Source organism: Paramisgurnus dabryanus, chromosome 22, assembly GCF_030506205.2.
Source record: "Paramisgurnus dabryanus chromosome 22, PD_genome_1.1, whole genome shotgun sequence".
NCBI lineage: Eukaryota > Metazoa > Chordata > Actinopteri > Cypriniformes > Cobitidae > Paramisgurnus > Paramisgurnus dabryanus.
In genome coordinates, this window is record NC_133358.1 from 28339349 (window position 1) to 28358657 (window position 19309).

Genomic DNA, 19309 nt, shown 5'->3' on the forward strand with positions numbered 1-19309 from the left:
TTTTCTTTATGAGCAAAACGACCCAAGAAAATAAGTCTAGTTTTAAGACCAAAAATATCAAATTTAAGTGATTTTGTGCATAATACAAGTGAAAGAAAATCTGCCAATGGTGTAAGCAAATATTTATTGAATTTAGTGTTTAAGAAAAATGTTCAAGATTTTTTGCTTGTTCTTTTATGCACAAAATCACTTAAATTTTATATTTTTGGTCTAAAAACAAGCTTTTTTTCTTGGGTCGTTTTGCTCATCAAGAAAAAGCATCTTAATTTACAAATTTTAGATATTTTTACTGAAAACAAGACTGAAAAAAAATGAAATATTTTTTTTTCCTGAATACAATTTTTTGCAGTGTGGGTTTTAAATATTGCTGTTTTTTTTTAAAACAAGCACTACACTGAAAAAAAGATTTTCAAGAAAAAAATTCTTAGTATTTTTGTCTTGTTTTCAGTTAAAATATCTAAAAATTCCTAAATTAAGATGCTTTTTCTTGATGAGCAAACGACCCCAGAAAATACGTCTAGTTTTTAGTCCAAAAAACCCAAATTTAAGTGATTTTGTGCATAAAACAAACAAAAAAAATCTGCCAATGGGGTAAGCAAAAAAATCTTGAACATTAAATTCAAGAAAAATTCAAGACAAATTTGCTTGCCCCATTGGCAGATTTTTTGCTTATTTTATGCACAAAATCATTTAAATTTGATATTTTTGGTCTTAAAACTAGACTTATTTTCTTGGGTCGTTTTGCTCATCAAGAAAAAGCATCTTAATTTAAGAATTTTTATATAATTTTACTGAAAACAAGACAAAAATACAAAGAAATGTTTTCTTGAAAATCATTTTTTGTAGTGTACACAAGTTGCGCCGTGCATCAAACCCATTTTAAAGTGCTTTTCGAGTTGGGTTTTACGCATTGGAGGCCTGTTAAACCTCTAAAAACGGTTAATAGATTTTCTTGCCAAAAATATTCCCGAATTTAGTTTCCCCTCCCGTGCAACTGCATGAACCGCTATGATCATATGTACTTGTTTACATACGTTTTGCAATCATCGTCTATTGATGCTCTTGAGTCACTGGCAAGACTTCCAACCGAGCAGAACGGAAGATTTTTAAAAAATTATGCCTCTATTGTGTCAACTAAACTAACAAACACCAAACAAGTCTGTACATGTCAGGAATTAATGGGATCCATTTATTGCCATTGTCTATTGCTTATGTAACACGATCCGTCTAAAATTAAACCTCCGGTGCTGAGGTATCGAGGTTGAAGGAATTATTCCCAACTTAGACACGTTTCTTTGTCGCACAGTCCTCGTCGTTGGCTTTTGTTGGGGGCATTAGCTACTGTCGTGTGCTAATGTTGGCATGCTCACGCAGGCAACAGACTTCAAAAGGGCTTCAATCAGGCCCTGGGAACGGTAGTACCCTCATGGAGGAACACGGCGCACCAACATCACTTTCCCAGTTCACAGCGGGGAGCATAGCAGCTCTCCGGCGAGTCTTCGGTACCATGTGGGCCTAGGGGTGTTTCGGCAATGTTTTGCTTTATTTGCTCCGTTTAGCATAAGTCGGCTGTCACATTTGGATGGCGTTTTCATAAATTGATGGTGTGATTCGTAGTATCTCGGGACAGGATTGAATGACTAAACGCGAGATGCTGAGGTTGCTGGTGAGGAAGAACCATGTGGAATGGACAGCCTCTCAGTGTAAATGTTTACAGCCCCCCACTGTGGAGCCGGGACGTATCCATACCAGACAAAACGGAGCTCGGCGCTGGCGTTACATCATTCCAAATCATCTTTGCTTTGCAAAAAAACAGATACTACATCAAAGTTAACAATCTGACGATCTTGTGTGTGTCTTTGCATTACTATAATTGTTTTTTTACCTTAGGCGTTTTTGTTATTGTTATTTAAAAGGAACGTGGACAAGATGTGAAATTATAGGAGGTGGGGATAAGTCCAGACTTAAACTCACTTGGACCTGTTTATTTTTTAAGGTGCTTAACCCATTCCCCTCCAGCCTTTTTTTTTTTTTTTTTTTTGAAAAGTTGCCTGCCAGCCTTTTTGTGATTTTCACAAAAGAAATGCCTTCCAGAAAAATTTTCTTCTAAAAATGTATAAACATACAAATATATTAAATTAAAGAACAGACCCTCTGCTTTCAAACTAACAACAAACAAACAAACTGGGGAAAAACATTTAATCCTATCCATAGCTTATAAACTCTTAAATAGGGGAATTTTTCTTCAAAAATATATATTTTTTTAGCAAAAAGCTGAAATTATTGCATTTTTGTGAAAGAATTTTGTTAGAGATCAGATTCAAAATGACAGTGTTGGGGAAAGTTACTTTTAAAAGTAATGCATTACAATATTAAGTTACTCCCCAAAAAAGTAACTAATTGCGTTAACTAGTTACTTTTCATGGAAAGTAATGCTTGCATTACTTTTAAGTTACTTTTGTGTTACTTTTTCTTACTTGGCTAAGGCTTGATCTCTTTCAGGCCTTGCAGGTGTTTTTTATGATCGCAAAAATGTCAAACTCAGGCCTGCCATCATCGTTTCTGACTCAAACTGTTTCCGCTCAGTCGCACAGAGTGCGTAATTCTACGTTAATATGTTCAATTTAATTCAGTCCATTATTTTATTTTTAAATTGAATGAATTAAACTGAAAAGTAACTCACATTACTTTTTTAAAAAAGTAACTCAAATATTAATGTGTACATTTATAAAGTAATGCGTTATTTTACTTGTTACTTCAGAAAAGTAATATTATTACGTAATGAACGTTACTTGTAATGCGTTACCCCCAATACTGCATATAACCATAAAAACTCATCAGGAATAAGTTTTTTCATGCAAATGTTTCTTTTAATTGACGAGATAACTCGTCAATGGCGGCGTAAGAGTTAAAAGTGTATAATTTATCAATTACATCCTATCAAACCTTTTTATTTTCATTTAAATGACTGTAACAGCAGTTAATTCTGCTATAAATGTAAAGAGTTTGTGAACTAAATTTGCAATTTAATGAAGCTGTCATTTTATAATTGTACGGTATCTTATTCTTTTGCAAAGCCATACCTTGAAAGTAGACGATCAATCTGTATCCTGCAAGGTTATATTCGACATGCGGCTATCACATAAATAAACATTTATATAGCGTAGATGTATAAGCTGCTTTTAGGTCGTGGATTTCATAAATGTAAATGGGTGACTTTACTGCACTTGTATCTCGACTGATTTCAAGAGGATGGAGATTTGACTTCGGCAGTCCTCTTTAAATCTGATGCCTATAATAACATATTACAAAACTATGTAAAAACGCTAATATTCAGCCATTGTTGGTTGATAAAGGAGTGGGAAATGATCTCGGCCATGTGTGTCAACAGATCAAAATAAAGAAATTAAACGACATTCTTTACATGAGAGGACCCTGTACAGTGAATAGCCGTAATTCCATCAGATTTCTTTCTTTGTGTCGGAAAATTGAGCAACAGATTTTGGCTTTCCAATAAACTGCCTATCCAAAGACCTTTTATTGACACCAACCTTCAAGGCAAACATGTTTCATTTGCTTTGAGAGCCATAGACAACAAGATGAAGGATTGCAGAGAGAGGATTCAGTTCTTGTGTGATGATATAATGTTGAGTTCATTTAAATTGCATATTAAAAACACCTTTATGTCATCTTTGAATGTTTCAGGATGTGATGACAGACTTTTAGTTAAGTAACATTAGTCTAGATTAATCCCACCATGCATAAGTATTTACTGCCATATAAACTTTAACCCTAATCACCTTACATTACAATAGCTCTTAGCTTCTCGCAATCCTTATTTTATTACATCTATTTTGCCAACCGTACTGTTTATGAAGGAGTTCTGGCATATTTGCAAAAAAATAATAAAAACTTGTATACAGAATTGGTGGTCTTGCGGTCAGTACCTTCATAATTACCATCCCAGACAGCAGATGACTCCGGGCCGGAGCCGAACCGGATCCGCTGACTTTGACTCTGATCAGATGCAGATCCGGCATGTAGTTGTAGTTGTCTGCTGTCTGGCATGGACCTACAGCTCAGGGGTTCTCAAACTTTTTCGCCGTGCATCCCTTCAAAGAAAATTTATGACATCATAATGTTTTTAATAAAAATAAAAATTTGAATTAAACAAAAACATATTACATTATACATTTTAGTGCTCTTGGTTAGAAGCCTTATTTTTTTAATTACTCAGAATTTATGATAAATTAATTTCTTTTATTAAATGTCATTAAACTGGGGCCCCCCTGGCATCATCTTAGGCCCCCAGTTTGAGAACCACAGCTATGGGTTGGATTTCCAGGGATCATGCTTACGGATAATGTATGCTTGAATGCACTGATTTTGGATAAAAGCTATGCTAAATGCAGTAATGTGAATGTCGTATACCATGGTAAAAGAATGAAAGTATATTATTCTGCTACTAAATATCAAAGTATTGTTTTGTAGTCATGACCCCAATTTAAATATTGAATCGAGTGTGATGTCTGAAAATGTTAAAAGTGATTCAACGTGCTATGTTGAGCTCAACGTTAGCACCGCTGTTGGTCACAGATGCCACATGTTTCTCACCTTTTGCGTCTTGTGTGAATGTGGCTTATGGCCACATGATGACAGAAGGTGTAATACTTCAGCCTGTAATGATATATAATTACAGTTTGCTCTGCAAATGTTGCAGTACGTGCCACAAATATTTATAATTTTGCTTAAGATTCAGTAAACAGCTATTTCAGATGTAGCATTGAAGGTGTTTGCATTAAGATACTTTTTTCTTCTTGAAGAGAAAGATCACTGTGTGTGTGTGTGTGTGTGTGTGTGTGTGTGTGTGTGTGTGTGTGTGTGTGTGTGTGTGTGCGCGTGTGTTTGTGTGTGTCAGCCAGATTGACAGACAGTAGGATGTAACTTGATATTCAGTGCCATGGAAGAGAATAAAATATATATTCACACCACACCAGATGATTCACTTAAAACTATCAAAAAAAACTCAGTGTTGTTTGGCAGCCAGAGAGAGTTTTGTTTTAGTACATTATTATTTATTTTACTACTTTATTGTGTAATATTGTAACATTTGTTTTGTGATTTCACTTTATAGAGAAAAATAGTATTAGGGTTTATTTCTCAGAGGTTTCACTTTTATAACTCGGCAGACTTAACATAGCTATCAGTTTCTTGTAAGACTCAGCCTGGTTTTTGTTGCTTTTCTTAAAGGAAAACACCACTGGTTTTCAATATTTTACAATGTTCTTACCTCAATTTAGACAAATTAATACATCCCTATCTTTTTTCAATGCGTGCACTTAATCTTTGTACAGCGCCTTGTGAATGTGTTAGCATTTAGCCTAGCCCCATTCATTCCTTAGGATCCAAACAGGGATGAAACACCAAACACTTCCATGTTTTTCCTATTTAAAGACTGTTGCATGAGTAAGTATGGTGACACAAAATAAAACTTTTGTTTGGGGCCATAGGAAGGAATGGGGCTAGGCTAAATGCAACCACATTCAAGAAGCACTGTACGGAGATTAAAAGTGCATGCATTGAAAAAAGATAAGTATGTATTCATTCATCTAAGTTGAAGTAAGAACATAGTAAAACATTGAAAAACTGTGGTGTTTTCCTTTAAAGGTCCCTAGGAAATTAAATTCATAAAATATAAATCAAAAGAAATGAAAAGACAAATCAGCATAGTTTGGATTTTTTATGTATTTGAAAATCTGAGCATTGTTGAGCTCTCTTCTAAAACTTTACAGGAGACAATTGAGATTTTTTATTTTCCATTTTTAGTTTGGAAGAAAACCAGAGATTACTTCATGTAAGCTTGGTGTCTGATAACAACTGAGATATATGTATTTTCCACTGTGGAAACATAAATGTGCTTTTTACCTTTTTTTTTTCTACAGCCTAAAATGAATACTGACCATCAATACTGTAGTAGCCTAACACTTATCGTTTACTATAGTAAAATTCCTAGATATTGTAATGTCTTTTTTAAAGCTTACCATAGTAAATGTAAGGAATAATTGAGGGCAGGCCGTTGAATTATAAGAAAATAATGCTTAATTAATTTTCGAATAACTCAAAGGACCGGAGTCAATTATTACCACTTATACCACGGTTACCACAAACATTGCTCTGGTGCTAATTTTTAAGACATTTGACAGGTTAGGTGTGCGGTTATTGAAAAATAATCAACACCCATGGAACATTCCTCAACCAATCAGAATAAAGCATTTAACAGCCCCGTGGTATAAATTAAAATATACTACAGTATTTACTACGCAATTTAAAAAATGCTGGGTTATTTTCATCCCAGCATTGGGTCAAAAAAGGGACGAACCCGTTGTGTTGTTTTAACCTATTGTTGGGTCACATATAAACATTTTCTAGGTTAATTTAACCCAACATTTGTCCCTTTCGACCCAATGCTGGGTGAAAAATAACCAGGGTTCACTTCCCACCCCTTAGTTAACTTCAAATTCAAGGACCTTTCAAAGACTTTCCAGGTCTAATACCCTCAAATTCAAGGCCTAAATGTGGGGACACATTTCAAGTGAGAGCAAGATTACATCGTGTTACCTTTTAAGATACATTGTTACAGTTCCCTTTCGAGGGAGCTCGCGCTGCGTCACTGCGGTGAAACTTTGGTGAATCCCCCTCCAGGGGTAAGTGCGTCTGAATGTGGGGGTAAAATTCAACCAATGGTGAGGCTTAACGACAAAGACAGGGTGACGTGAGAGCCAGGAAGTATATCGCTATCTGAAATATTGCCAAAGACGGCGTTACAGGGCCCAAGAAGTATGGCAAGGGAGACCCGGCGTCTCGTTCCCTTCTCAGTGAACAACAGTTACATACGTAACCCGAAACGTTTTCATGTGTCAAACACAACTATGCAAAAAAGCTTTTTGATATGAATCAACATTCGCATACAGAAGATATAAGCATTTAAAAAGATCCGTTTGGCACGTGTGCCTAAAAAGTCTAGAATTTTTTTGATATTATCCTACACTACACAGGGAATAATATAGATTTTTTTCCAGAAAACTGCATAAAATAGATTCAAGCACTTTCAATGACCTGTATCTATGTATGTATATTTTCAAAAACTTCCCAGGGCCTTTAATTTTTCCCCCCAGATTCACAAACTTTCAAGGATTTTAAGGACCCATTGGAACCCTGAATAACCCAGTGCAGTTTACTACAGAATACAATAATATACATTAACAAAATGCAGTATTTACTGTACTACACCTGTGGCCAAAAGTTTTGAGGAAGAAAAATATTTATTTTAAACAAAGTGTGCTGCTTCAGTGTTTTTAGATCGTTTGTCAGATGTAACTATGGTATACTGAAATATAATTACATGCATTTCATAAGCGTCAAAGGCTTTTTATATTAACTTTAATGCTGGGTTGTTTTTAAACCAGGGCTGGGTCACTTTTGGACAGAACAGACTGCTGGGTTACTGTCAATCAACCATGTTGAAACAACTCAGCAGTTGAGTTAAAACAACCCAGCAGTCCAATAGTGACCCAGCCCTGGGTTAAAAACAGCCCAGCATTATTTAAGAGTCAATGTTTGCAGTGTTGACCCTACTTTTTCAAGACCTCTGGAATTCACCCTGGCCTGCTGTCAATCAACATGTGGGCCATATCCTAACCAATGGCAGCTCAGTTTTTGCATAGTCAATCACAGTTTGTCAGAATTTGTGGGTTTTTGTTTGTCCTTTTGAGGATTGACCACAAGTTCTCAATTGGATTGAGGTCTGGGCGTTTCCTGACCACAGACCCAAAATTTTGATGTTTTGTTCCACGAGCCACTTAATTATCATTTTTGCTTTTAGCAAGGTGCTCCATAATGCTGGAAAAGGGCATTGTTTGTCACCAAACTGTTCTTGGATAATTGGGAAAAGTTGCTCTTGGATGAAGCTTTTGTTCTTAGGCAAAATTGTGAGTGAGCCTACATCCTCGGCTGAGAAGCAACCACACACATGAATGGTCTTAGGATGCTTAACCGTTGCCATTACACGGGACTGATGGTTGCGCTCACCTTTTCTTCTCCGGACAACCTTTTATCCGGATGCCCCAAACAATCCGTAAGGGTATTCATCAGAAAAAATGACTTTACCCCAATCCTCAGCAGCCCAATGTCCTTATCCCTGATTTTTTTCCTGGAAAGAAGTGGCTTCTCTGCTGCCCTTCTTGACACCAAGCCATCCTCCAAAAGTCTTCGCCTCACTGTGCGTGCAGATGGTGGTGCCAAGATCCCACAGCTGAATCAACTTTAGGAGACACTCCTGGCACTTGCTGGACTTTCTGGGGAAACAACTGAACCTCTCTCCTTGAAGTTCTTAATGATTTTAACAATTTAAGAGGAATAGGAATCTGTGTTAATCTCTACTGCTCTTTGACAAATATTGGATAACAGTTTCGCATAATTACCAGCGGCAAAAAATGGACGTTTGCACCTGCGCAGGAGAAATGACAGGGTCTCTGATGGACTGTATGTTTTTTTATGATGAGCCTCTTTATGCCGCTTGCAGCTCCATTATGGCATTGTTGGATAGCTTGTTTACCTGCTGATAACATACACGGGTGGATTGAGGAGCGCCGATCCAACACGCACTGCCAGAATCACTCAAGTCTCATTGTATAGCGCGCGGAGAAGAATGGCACGTTCACATGAGGGGGGCTGCAAATGCTAAATGTGAAATCAAACTATAGGAGCAATAAGAGATGGGCACAACTTTGCCAAGTTTTTATTTTTAGCCGCTGGGTTGCTTACACACACTGAGGTGGATGCGCGCCTCCAACGGTTCTTGTTTTACAGTCGTTTCATCTGTATATGTTGACAGTTTGTCAGGCTTATCAAATGTTTAATTGAAATCGCAAATGTGATTAAAACGCACACTGGTTGAACCGTTGTGTTTTAATAAAATACAGCACAGGCCAGGAGGATTTCAGAGGACATGACATGTTTTGTGTTCGTGGTAGAAATAGAATTTAATACTCGGGTATGAAATGCGATCATGCTCGACCGGAGATGCTCGCAATTTAAAAAAAATAATTTTTCTTAAGAAAAAAAATGCTTTAATGACAAACAAAGCCAATTAATAATCCACTAATTTAATTTGGGTGTTAAAATGAGAATTTTCACCTAAAATTTAGAGCCAAATTATAGGGGGTGAAAATGACTTTTTAAAGATGGCAGCGTTTTTATTTTATTTTTACTCAGGGATTGAAAGGTCTTTTAGTAATATCTGTTCACTTTAGCAATGTTGGATTAATGGTGAAAAGTCAAAAATGAGAAAAAGCAAAGTTTGCATGCCTGTTACTCAATGAATTCAATATATTTGAATATACTTTTAGATTCTGGTTCTAAACTTTTTATCTACCCTAAACTATAACAAAAATTCTGGGTTATTTTCAACCCAGCTTTGAGTCAGGGACAAACACAGCCGTTGTGTTACTGTAAATCAATCCAGAAAATGTTTATAGCCTATTTGACCCAACAATGGGTTAAAACAACCCAGCATTTTGGGTTGATAAAACATACATAGGTTAACGTACAACCCAGATGGTTGGGTTTGTACCTTTTGATCCAACATTGGGTTAATAAACAGCATTTTTTCAAGTATTTTGATATAATTCAGCCTGACCTCAATGTTAATATTAATACGTAACTTTTAAAAACACAAAACATACTTTTTTGTACGTTTAAAAAGATTCTAAAGCGTACAATGTAGGCGAATTTGCAACATTTAATCGTAGCATTATTATGCTTTTACAGCTACATAACGTAAAACATTTCAAATTTTTCATACCATAAAGATTGCTGTATAATTTCCCTTTAACCATTTTATCGATAATGTGATCCCCTAACCCTACCCCAAAACCTGATCCTAAACCCAAACCATTTTTTATACAAAATCTTTAAAATATGTAATGTATACTTTTTATATTGTGCAACATAACGGAAAGAAATTTGTAGGAAAATTTTAGTAATTTAAAAGATATTTTAAGTCGCTAATACAGTCCTACCCCTAAACCTAAGGCAGTTAATTAAAATCATGTACTGTTAGAAATAAAAAGCATAACAGAAAGACAATTGTAATCACAATAATTTCTTTATTGCGAATTTCCAAAAAAAGTACCAAAATGACGATGTGCTGCAGCCGTGCATGGCCATCTCTTGAGTATAGTTAGTACAGAAAAGTATTCAAGTTATTAATCCACCATAACGTTAATCCAGCTTCTCTCTGTCAAGGCACGCATTTCAAATTTCAAACTTACATCGACTAATAGACGGCAATGTCACAAATCTGTGACGTTACACGCAAAAGCCAATAAACGTTTGATATCACTGCCGTAAAGCAATGTGTCGTAAAGCTTCTTGAGGCACAATATTTGAATTCAAATTCATAACGAATGCGAGATTTGACGTTTATGCTCGCTGATGAGAACTAGGATCAAGATCGCTGGATAAAGGGCTGAACTTGGATCTGTTTCTTGCAATTTTAAGAATTTTAAAGAGGTGGATTACAGCGAATGAATAAAATTAACATCTTTTGTGAATTTATGTTGTGTTTGGTGTAATTGCTGCATAGAACAAAACATAGCAAATTAAAGGGGCAATAAGTAGGATTTACCCCCATCTAGTGGTAGAATTGTATTTTGCATTCAAACGAACAGTCCTCTCTTGCTCCTCCCCTTTCCAAATGCGTGTTGCAACTACCGTAGCCGTTTTGTAATCGCTGATCTCCTTGTCCGTTTCAGCTAGTTCACATGTTCTGAATGAAAACGCGTTGGTAGGCTAGTGCGTTTTGTCCCTCTTTGCGATTATAGTTTATCAATATGGAGGAACGATATGGATGCCTCCTTGGACTTACCCGTTCAATGTAAGTAAAGAGGAGAAATTCTAAGCTTACAAAGAAAAGTCAGATCACTGGCAGAGGTCATTTGACACCAACGAGGACATATTTATGAATAAAGACATTGATTTTGATTAATAAAACACTTAAAACCCTACTTACTGTCCCTTTAAATATTACAAAATGGTTAAATGATTACAGAAATTTTACTCATTTTAAGGTTTTAAAATGTAGTCTTATTTAATATTGGGATATTCCATGAAAGTCATGAACAAGTCAGAAAATACGTCTGAAAACGGTCATTAATATGAGTAAGAAACACATGACCGCGATTTTAATATTTATGAATAGGGACCAACATTTTCAACAAACCCGTCCGCAACTCGGACCGCAAAAAAATATATATACTGTACACGACCCGCTTCCTGGCCCGCATTTTTTAAAAGTAGTAATAGTTATTGGCATCTTTATTTCAAACGACCCGACAGACTGCGACCAAAATATCATTAAAATTATTTCAGGATGACTCGTAAGCGCGGGCTCATTTTGGATCAACCCGCACATCACTGTTTTACACGTTTCTGTGTGTATTAAAACATAAGTAAATGTACATGTGGTACAACCACACTTAATAAAAATGCACACGTATTCTCATGAGATAACGTTGAATTAGGGATGCTAAACAATTAATCGCGATTAATCGTTAGCAGAATAAAAGTTTTTGTTTACATCACATATGTGTGTAAACTGTGTATAATAAATATGTATATATATAAATATGAACACATTCATGTATAATTTTAAGAATTTTTTTTTATATATTAAGTATTTATATTTATATACAATATAAATTATACATAAATATACAAATGTATATACACATGTAAACATTTCTAAAACATATACATGCATGTGTGTACATTTATTTATACAAATTTATTATACACAGTTCACACACATATATGATGTAAACAAAAACTTTTATTCTGCTAACGATTAATCGTGATTAATCGTTAAGCATCCCTACGTTGAATTCAATGTTTTGGACGCTTGTATCCAAAGTGACTTTTTACATTTTTATACATTTTTATCAGTATGTGTGTTCTCTGGGTTCAAAGTCAAACCCATGACCCTAACGTAATACAGTATGGCTCCATGTGCAAATTGTAACTGTGCAACCAATGTGGTTCCCTTTGCACTATCTAAAATCAAAATTATTAGCTGGGGAACGTCAAAATTTTGTTTATGTTTGAAAATTAAACCTCAAAAAGTCAACTTTGGCACCCCAAGCCATTTCGCTTAATGTGACTCGGCTAAATAGCATATCATATGAAAATAATTTAAATAAAGGTCATGTGGTTGACAAAACATTCAGCGATTGTGTAAAACAAAATGCTAGTGAAATAAAAAGTTTAAGTAATTAAATAAATGTAACATTCATGTAAAAAATACAAGAACAGTGCATTGAAAAGTAAGAGGGACTTGACATTAGCAGGAAGGGAAAGTTGATTCAGAGACGAGGCATGAGCAAAGATTAGAAAAACAAGAATTGTTTTCTCTTCTTCATAAGTTTGTGGCCCAAAGGATTTATTTGATCAGAAACTTTGAGATTAACTTTTATTTCCCAAAATGACATTTGCAAAGTGTCAATTACTAACTTTATGGTCACCGTTTTAAATGACATTTATGCATTTGGCAGATGCTTTTTTCCAAAGCAACTTTCAGTGCATTACAAGGTATGCATTTTTTTATTTTCCAAAACTGTACCCAAAAGCAGTTTCAGTTTGTGTTAGTGGACTTCACAGTAAGGTAGTTCCCTATTACTGTAAACCAAGATTTTTTTTTTTACAATAAACTGAGACCAAGACTAAAGTCAATTGCATTGTTTTATACACGAGACCTGAGCAGTGTTATAGGACGACCTGTGGCTTTTTCTGTCACTTGAGATCAGAGTGGAGAAACCGAACATGTTTAGGGGTGTGTGTGTGTGAGAGAGAGAGAGAGAGAGAGAGAGAGAGAGAGAGAGAGAGTGTGAGTGTGGGGCTGTTGATGGCAGCTGCTACTGCTTTGGATGTAGAAACGGACAGATTGTGCGTTGTGTTGGTACAGCCAGTTCGCCACCTGGCACGCTGTTTCTTGTTAGAACTTCTTGCTGTTTCTGTTCTGCTCAGAGAGACACGGATGCGAGCGGTGACAACTTTTGTTGCATGCCACGTTCAAACCGGCACCACAATTAAGGCCAAAGGGACTTTGCACAAAAAAAATCACAACTACTATACTGGAATAATTCAACTTTCAATGCAGAGAAGAGCTCACTGGGGATCCAGACAATGCACGCAAATTCACACAGAACGATTATGGAGATTTTTGGAACTGGATGTCTAGGAAGAAAACTTGTGGCCGTTGTTAATTAGACGTGGTTGCTAAGGAAAGCATCACTGTTACTACACTATTACCAGAAATGGTCTACACTCCATGTATGGTTCCTCAAAGAACCTTTCAGCCAAAAGACCATTTCTTTCATACCTTTTAATGATCTAAAGAACCCCTTTTCACCACCAAGAACCTTTTTTAAAATAGATGTTAAAGGTTCTTCATAGAACCATTTAGCCAAAAAAATGGTTCTTCAATGGTATCACTGTGAGGAACCATTTTGAAACCTTTATTTTTAAGATTATATCATTTTGAACAATCCTAAAATAATTTGATTTGAGCCAGTAAGCAACCACCTAGCAACGCCTTGGCAACCACTCAGAACACTATGGGAATGGATTAGCATTTTTTAAATAAAATGATAAAATTCGTTTCATGTGTGATATTGAATCTGATATTCACAATTCTCGTCTTTGTGTAAATGATAATTGTTTAGACACCCCCACGCCCCAGCCGTCCAGCCCACCCAAATGCAAACCCCCGCATCCCGGGATGTGATTGACAGCTAGAGTGCTAATGTCTCTCTCTGCTAACAGACCGACGCATCCTTCTTATTAGTTAGTCATTCCACACTATCGCACCCAGAATCTGTATCTGTTATTTCACATTTTAGCCCTGCTATGCATATGCACAGCGCCCAGACCGACACTCTCGTTTCCTACATATATACACGACCAAAAAAAGGAAAAAAAATTATTTTTAAATTCGCTTTCCTGGTCTTTTTTTTAGTATTACTTATTACTTAATCCTGTGAATTATTTTGGGTCTTGCATTGTGCCGTGCTTTAATGTATTTGTGTAATTGATGCTTTGAGATTGAAGATTTGGGAAAGAACAAATATAAATTTTTACATTACAACCTGCTATTAGTTTATTTTATCATACCCTTCTGTGAATTTTAGATTGGATAAGTTTTATTAGTATAGTATACAAAGTCCTAAAGTAAAAAATCATTAAGAGAATAGTTTTAGGTCATCATATATTCATTATTAAATATCTTTTTTTTATGTTATTTGCATTATTACACTATGTATTTAGGTCAGTATCATATACACAATGTGACCCCGGGCCATAAAACCGATCATAAGTCGCACTGGGTATATTTTTAGCAATAGCATTGTATGGGTCAAAATTGTCAATTTTTACGCCAAAAATATTTTGGATATTAATTAAAGATCATGTTCCTTAAAGATGTTTTGTACATTTCCTACTGTAAATATATAAAAATATATTTATCATTAGTAATATGTGTTGCCAAGGACTTCATTTGAATAATTTTAAATGCAATTTTCCTCAATATTTAGATTTTTTATTGGCACTTAAGACTAGTTTTGTGGTCCAGGGTCACATATATTTTGAGTTATGTGAAGCTTTTTAATGAAATAATAAAGATTATAAAGTGGGCCATGCTATGCTATACTATACTATACTACATTTCTTTATGTTGTAAGTAAACTAGACTTGTGTTTGATGTGTCTAAATGTTTACCCAACAAACTATTTGCAATATTCAAAGACATTATATCCAACAAATTAGGTAATAAAAGTTTTTTATGCGATTTGTTTAGCAAAAATCAAAAGACTTTATTAGTTAACTAAATTGTGTAACATTAATGCTTTACATTTAATTTTTGCTAACTTTTGCTAACTTTTTAGGAAACGCTTGGCCCTGTTGATTGATTATGATTATATCTATAATTGCATTGTTCAGGCCAATAATCTCATCTGTGGGTATGAGAAGTAAGCCATTTTATTTACTCGAAAACTTTACATTTCCAGAAGACAGTAAAGCGTTTATATCCCTTTAAACTGCGCGGAAACAGAATCTGTGAAACGCTGGGAAAGTTTGTAGCCGCTGGGTAAAAAAACATAGTTGTAAAAGACAAACTTCTTCTTTGGATGACATGAAGGCACAAGAGTTATTCTGTTGAGAATGAGTGGCTTGGTGTCGCTCAGTGCCAGTGCGACTGTGCCATCATGACCCCTCTTTTTCACTGCCGCCCCGCCTCATTTCAATGGACAGCGTTTTCTATTGTGTTCTCCATCAAAACAGAGGACAAAGTTAGTCAGCAAGTTGCATAGCATTCCTGCATTCAGATTTCTCAAGCCTCTTTTGGAAAATGTTTGACAATGACAGCTCGACCCGGCCGGACCACCGGAGGTACGTAAACTATATTGTTTTTTAATCATTGCCTGGTTTATGTTGAGTAAACATATACAGTATCAGTGTAAAGTTTGGACACAGTGAGTTTATGTTTCTCTAAATCTTTCAAATTGATCGATTGATCTAAAGTAGTGGTTCTCACATTTTTGGTGTGCGCCCCACCTGTGCATGCCTTCACGACCCCCAAAGAAAATTCATGCCATAAAACAAATCTCAAATGTATAATTTAAAACAAACATATTAAATTATACAATTTAGTGCTGTTGGTTAGTAACCTTATTTTTCTGAGGTTTAATTTACGATAAATTAGTGTATTTTATAAATTGTCAAAAACTGGGGTCCCCCTGGCACTATTTCGCGATCCTCAAGTTTGAGAAACACTGATATAAAGCCACCTTACTTAGGGCCTGAAATGCTCAAGGGTGAAAATGTACAAATATTTTATTGGATGTGCCTTTTGTTTACACGGTGACAGCGTTTTTGTGGCTTAAAAACGCTCCAAAGTGGAAAGCTCCACCCTCCAGAGTGGAAATCTTAAAAACGATCTACCCTCACGTTCCCGTCTAAAGGGTAAAGACGCAAAAGTCTGCTCACGGTGGGTCTCGTCGCGTACCCGTTTACGTCACAGGTAGGAAAATAACAACAAACATGTCAAATTATTTCCATACAACGGACCTTCAAGTTGCCATAGATATAAACATACAAGAGTCTTTCTAGCAGTTGTACGAAATATTCACAGCTAGTATTTCTGATCAGAGAAGGCGCATTAATTACCTCGCCAATTCATCGGAGGCAAACCAGACGGCATTGGACGAGACATGGGAGAACAAGGAAGAAGGTTGCACGCAGGCGTGCGGACTTGGTGTTGTTGTGTATTAGTGCTTCATATCGCCACCTAGCCGCCTGGAGTGCATACTACATCAAATATCACACACTTTTGCTTCACCATATGCACGCAGATTTCCTCCTCAAACGCTTGTATAAACGCGGAATAAAAAGTGATAATGCAACGCCACTTTTGTGGTTTCTTTTCAGATCGTATAACCTTAAATTTAAACTAAAGTTTAACATTTCTATTATATGAGTGAACAGAGAAGCATACACAGGAACTGTTTAATAAAGCAATAAGCCCCGAGAAGCAGTGGGTTACCAGTGCATTTTATAACAGCTAAGGGGCGTTGTTAGGCACAACGCGAAGCGGAGTATAAAATGCACTGTAACCTCACTGCTTTGCGGGGCTTATTGCTTTTATAAAACGGTTACTTCATATGCATAACGTTAGCAGGATTTCATAAAATAAAACACAAATAAGTTGTTATTATACTAGTACAAATATTACTCTTCCGCCAAACAAAGTAGTTCCTCAGAATCAAGTGTGACTGAAACAGAGCGCAGTTCCCAACCAACACAGACGCAGCAAAGACACAATGAAAATATGATTTAAGACTGTGGTGTTTATTTGATAAATCACCATTCATCTAATTTATACATTAACATTAATATCATGCAACTGTTGAAGTGATAATTAAATATGCGTGGAAGCATGCTTAACTTTAACTCTTTCCCCGTCAGCGCTTTTTTTTTTAAGTTGCCACGCAGTTTTAGTTTAATGCCTTACAGAAAAATTATCTTCTTTAAATAAACATAAAATATATCAAATGAAAGATCAGACGCTCTGCTTTAAAAAAAAAAAACTGTTTCATCCTACCTTCATTTGTTCTCTTAACTCTAAGTGGAGATAATTCAATTTTTGTGAAGAACTTTTGTAAGAGATCACATTCAGAGCACAGTTTTCAGTGTTGGGTGAATGCGTCAGTGTTTAAGTTGGGTAAGATCGCCACCTAGTGGAAAATAGCAGACCTATGAATTTAAGGTAGAAACTCCTCAGAGAATGTTTTCTCAACAAAGGTAACTCAACAATTATTGACAGCTATCTGGATATCGCCATTAATTGTGCAATTGTAGACAAATTAAAAATATGATTAAAGACTGTGGTGTTTATTTTCATAAATCAGTACGCAGCAACAGTGGTGCAGTGATACTTATGTAATGTGGTCTGAACCGTGGGGTTACCGGGGTATTTTATCACGGCTTAGAACACGTTTTAACCAATCAGAATGAAGATCCAGAACGGGCCTTTTTATAATATCCCATAATGCACTGTGATTTAAACAATTGGTGACAAAAAGCTAAAATATAAGATTTTGTTATGAAATATTTGCCATACAATACATTATTGACTTAAACGTGTACAATATTTATAAAGAATCTGTAAATGTGTCCAAACATTGACTGGGTATTGTAAGATATACTCGGATCTGTTAACTCAGCCGTGCACTTTAAATCACTAAACACATTATTTCATCTGATCGCAATATGATTAAATCAAGGAGTGCATCCTTGTACATTCCTGGCACTTTTACCTAAACTACCTAAAGGCAAACGGTAGAGATTTAAACAAGTTATTTACAACAGGAGCCCAGGCATGGCTCTGAAAACTAGGCTGCAGATCAAAGGATTGTTTTGATGTCTGCTTAGCATATTTGTTTAACCTACCCAGTGATTCTGCAAAGTGCACAAGCTTTTTGGTGATATGCAGAGTACTCCTTTATCCCCCTTTCTCTTGTGTTAGCTCCGGATTTAAGTACTTTCTGTATTTAGGAGACAACTGGATTTGCCAGCTTTTGAAATTTAGTTGCCCACTGCTTGCAGTCTTGGCACTCGGAAATAGATAACTAGGTATGTAGCAGAGCTAATCCTGATCGGCCTTGTAATAGTATTTGTGGACTACACGGCACCCAATTAGGGCATAATGTGTTATTTTTGTTTCTGCTAAGTTGGATTAAATATGAAAATGTGGTTGTTTTTCCTTCTCTTTCACGAATGTTTACTTTTTTTAATCTGCATATTTATTTTTCCCGTTCACCCCCACCCGCCCTTGTTTTTCAGTTCGCGGCCAAATTCGGGGTGAGATGCATTCAGCTATAGTTAGTGGTTGTGTGCGTGTCAATCGAGAAGTGAGAAAGCGCTCGATGACGAATAGCCATGTACAGTAGAGGAAAAATAAGATGAGCTGAGGAGGAAAAGGAACGGCGCGCATAATTCTCTTTTACTTTAGTTTGGCGAGATGAGCGTAGGTTTAGTGGCAGGAGGAAGAGAAAGGGGTTAGATGGCTCACAAGAGGGATAAACCTGGAGAGTCATGCTGTAAATGTGTTTTACAGAACACAATGAAAAGAGAGGACAAAGCCATTGTGCCAAACTCCTTTGGAAAATGGTGAAGCGGCTCTCCAAGGTCCAAGACCGTGGAGAATCCGGATGAGCCTTCGGAAGTGGCAGAGGAGGCGAGTCTTTCCAGGAGCGCACCTGAGAAATGGCCACCCTATCCTTTCCTATCTCGTGCGCAAACTTCACCCCGCGACGTATTTTTTGGGATTCTGCCTCCCGCGGTAAACACGCAAACATCATTGTTAGTGCCGAGAATTCCGTTTGAAAGAAAGTGTTTCCCTAATGATAGAGCCCTGCCAAAAAAGAGAGAGGGAGAGACAGACAAAGGCCGAAAAAATGGAAAAACACAAAAACAGTCACAGGTGCTCGGGGAAAGAGAAAACAGTGTGAATGGTCACCGAAATCCTGCGGGAGGCCTTTCAACGAAAGCCAGTATGGTGGGTGGACTCTGTGACAAGGACGTGCGTTGCGAGCCAGGTGGAGCAGTTTACCGAGCGCGCTTCCGTAAGCCGCATTCACATGGTAATGCAGCTGCGATGTAACTTTTATTTGTCTCAGTCTGGTGCCGAGAGCAATAA